This window comes from Adiantum capillus-veneris, chromosome 12, assembly GCF_014529385.1.
Source record: "Adiantum capillus-veneris isolate H3 chromosome 12, ASM1452938v2, whole genome shotgun sequence".
In the NCBI taxonomy this organism is placed as follows: Eukaryota; Viridiplantae; Streptophyta; class Polypodiopsida; order Polypodiales; family Pteridaceae; genus Adiantum; species Adiantum capillus-veneris.
Window position 1 is genome coordinate 8,949,338 of NC_140942.1, and position 3,982 is coordinate 8,953,319.

The window sequence follows — 3,982 nt, forward strand, 5'->3', positions numbered from 1 at the left end:
ATGTTAGGAAAGGTTAAGAGTCTTCTTGGGATTTCCTTCACCCTGTACGAAGATGTTCATCTGCCTACTATCTGAATATATGTAGTTTAATACGCGCAACGATGTCTAGTTTTATATGCAACAACCATTCTGAAGGTCCAAACTACTTGTGAGCTTGGCAAAAGGATGTAGTCTTTTGTCTTGCTAAAAAGGAAATTCACAGCTTGGATTATCCTGAAGAGAATTTTTTCTGTGTGCAGGCGCTTGTGAAAGTCTGGTTGGATTTTACTACAAGTTGTCCGCTTTGCTGAAATCTACTCGTACAATGTCTACGCATGTCAGTCTGTAGGTGTATGCACTTACGTGCGGTGCTCATGCATGTGCTTCTTGAATTCGTCTACCTATAGTGTCTGTTAGTTGTTTGCAGGAGGTTTTGTTGTTGCTTCTTCAATTTTCTCGATGGCATTACTTGTCAAAAGGCTCTCTTTTCTGCCCTTTCTTGTTTCAAGGGCTCCAGGCTCTGGTGTGGAATCATACATTGTGGCTTGCACTTTCGCAACTCATAGGTCTGCAAATAGAGCTCCTGATGTTGTTGTCAGTGTTGAAGATGATACTACTACTACGATGAGGACATTCAAGACAATGTAGAAGTCCGTGAGTCTACTATCAATTTCCCTCTACTCAAAATCACAAATCTGTTTAAGATTTTGTTTAATGGATTGAAGTTGATGATTTTCGGGGGGACTGTGAGCTTCTTTGTGAAGCTGATGCAGGATTTGATCTCGTTCTTAATGGTTCTAGTCGTGCTGACGTCTTAAACCTTCAAAATTGTTCACTACTAGTTCAAATCATATTGAAAGTAAAGAACTAAAATTCTCCCCTGAGAAGGCATGCAAGGTAGGCCTTTATGATGAAGTAAAAATCTTTTGAGCGTCTGTTGCAAGCTGCCTGTGTATTTCAAACTGTAAACACTTGCAGGTTTTGTAAGCGTGTTGATACTCCTCCTAGTATTGACATATGAGGAAGGTTTCATATCTCCATGGTGGGGAGACCAGTGGTGGCAGGCATGATAAACTCTTGCAGGCTTTGTAAGCGCGTTGATACTCCTAGTATGGACATATGAGGAAGTTTTCATACCTCCATGGTCGGGAGACCAGTGGGGCAGGCATGATCTTTGAAACAAGAATTCTTGTTCCTATTGGCCCTCACCACACTCCCCCATTGTCTCTCGTGTTGCACTTGACAACTAGAAGTAGGTCTAAGGGCTATTTATGGGTGTAAGTTTGGTTGGTTTTGGCTGAATCACAAGACATTTACATATATTTTGAAAAAAATTTCTTTCTTTAAGTGTTGACCATATCTTTAATGAACGTTAGAGTTTGCTTCTTGTCCTCTTTTCTTACCAATTTTAAAACATTTGTCTTGTTCTTGCTTCTTGCAGAGTTTGACAATGCAGTGCAGGCTGTTGATGATACAACAGATGTTTATGTTGTTCCATGTCGTGTCTCCCTGCCCACTCAGAGGAGAGCTTGGGCTACTGCACAAGATGAAAATGCTGTGAGATTCAGAATGGATATGCCAGGGATTGCAAAAGAGAATGTGAAGGTGTATGTGGATGATGGGAAGCTACCAATCAGTGTTGTGTTATGTACCTCGTGTCGTGCTCATGGATTTAGAGCCAGGTACTATGGACAGTGTTCAAACAACAGGCCCCTATGGCCAGATCTTCCACCCTGATAACTTTGTCTTTGGCCAGTCCGGAGCTAGCAACAACTGGGCCCAAGGGTCACTACACCAAAGTCCCGGAGCTCATTTATTATTTCCTTGATGTTGTCTGCAAAGAGGCTAAAAACTACGACTGCCTTCAAGGTGAGTGCCTTTAAGATCTCATTCTATCGTTCTTTATTCTATTTTATTCTGTGAAATGTTGTTTCGTCATGCCTTCTTTGTCATTTCTCCGATGGTACAGTTCCATTTATGTCTAGTATAATGATTTCGTTGTCAGTTTTGTTTATATTTGACAATGTAGATAGCTTGTGCAGTCGTCTTGTTTGAAAGTGAAGGTTTGAAAACAATGTTTAGATCTGTCCTCGGTGACAGTTGTCAGCTTTCTTTAAGTGAAATTTTCACCGACGCTGCTGTTCTAACTTCTCTAGCTTCCTAGTATCCCCCCTCACTTGGTAGACATTGGCTTTAGATCTACGCTCACCACTCCCAACCAGTGCTGGATTCCAAATTTGTTTCAAGTTAGCAAGGCTTTGCCACAAACTCTTTCTTCAATTAATGTTGATCTGTAAACTGTATATTGTTTCTATGCTTGAGATGTTTGTCTATACACTATGATGCAAGCTTCTGTAGTGGTAGAAGCTTCAATGTCTTCAACATTGTGTCATTAATCCTACCGAACTGGTTGATGGTATCTTGTATACATGGAACAACGATTTTTTCTATCTACTATAGCTACATCTCATAAAAAAGCTAGCTTTTCTCTACTGATCAGTTAAATCTGTGACTGTTTGCTTTGAGGCCTTTGTTTTGTAGTTGTTTTGTAGTTTTGAGCTCTATCTCCGCAGCAAGTTCGCGTTCTCAACGGCTTCCTTGGGCCTCATCTTATTAAGCTTCCTCTTTTTAGACTTCTTCGGCAAGGATGATGACGATGCGAGGAGGAGTTTGTGCTGACGCTCACGATGGGAGGCCAGCACCTTGCAAGCAAAGCAATTGCCAGACGCAAGGTGAGTTCCCAGTTCACTTTAGTCATGGACTCATTTTCCCCTGCTCAATGCCCTTAGGCTTTAGCTATGGTGGCCCAGTCTTGACCTGCTGATCAGTGACATTTAGTCCTGACGTTTCGACTTGCTGGAGCTTACGTCCGAGTCCCGCCGACTTCTTCCATTGCAGCCGCCAATGCTGTTGACTCCCTGAGCCTCTCGTTACCGGGTGTGTTATCTTTGAGCATTAGTTTCTTGCCAAGACACGTCTAGCATACCTTGGGTCTATGTGTCACACATACACAATGTTTTTATTTTGTATATAATTACAAATATAGACAAGTCTAGCATACCTTGGGTCTATGTGTCACACGTACACAATGTCTTTATTTTGTATATAATTACAAATATAGTCTCAATTTTGTTACATGGTCATATAGCTTGACCGGGTGTGCCATATTGAGCTATCGATTTTTACCTTCAATTCTTCTAGCTATCCATATGGCTTGACTAGGTCTCTTGAGCTATCCATTCTTACCAAATGTGTACTTGTGCTTCTTTTTACGATAAAAAGCGTTAAAGATTTCAAGGTCGTTAATGTCTTTTACATGTAGTTACAAATTCTATAGTCTCAATTTCCCACATGGTCATATGGCTTGATCGGGTGTGTTATCTTGAGCTATAGTTTCTTGCCAAGACATGTCTAGCATACCTTGGGTCTATGTGTCATACCACCACTTTGAAGTTAGATTACTTCGACTCTATTGAAAATGTGTTTGATTTTAATGTGTAAGATAATCCTTAAATCCCAAGTGGGAGCCCAAGATGAGGTCGACAGGTTTTTTGGAAAAAGAAATTATGTGATGAAAATCCCATCTGGGAGCTCAAGAAAAGGGTATACTGATTTTTTTATAGAAAGAGGTCTCCATACAAAGGAGACTCTGGCGAAATTTTTAAGATTTATATTTTTATATATAAATTCAAAATTAAATACAGATGGTGCTTTTTTAAATGTTGTATTTTGCTTAAGCATAAACGTGCATTCACATCACATATAATTGTTTTTTTTTAAAATATTAATCTTTTAATGGGTTGTTTTCTAATGTGTTTTAATTTGATGAGTGAAGTTTTTCATGGTTGTTTAAGATTATGCATTATTTTTTATTTAGAGAACAATCCATTTCATATGTGTGTCTTAAATCCCTTGTGGGAAGCCTACTAAGTAGGTGGCTAGTATCTTATATTTTGAAATTGAGATTTGTATCAGTTTACAAGACAAATGCTATCTGTTTTTT

General features: G+C 39.5%; 1 pseudogene; it reads left to right on the top strand.

The window, feature by feature from the left end:
* Positions 1 to 438: 438 nt before the first annotated feature.
* LOC147445292 (uncharacterized) lies at positions 439 to 2,596 on the top strand (annotated as a pseudogene).
* The last annotated feature ends 1,386 nt before the right edge of the window (positions 2,597 to 3,982 follow it).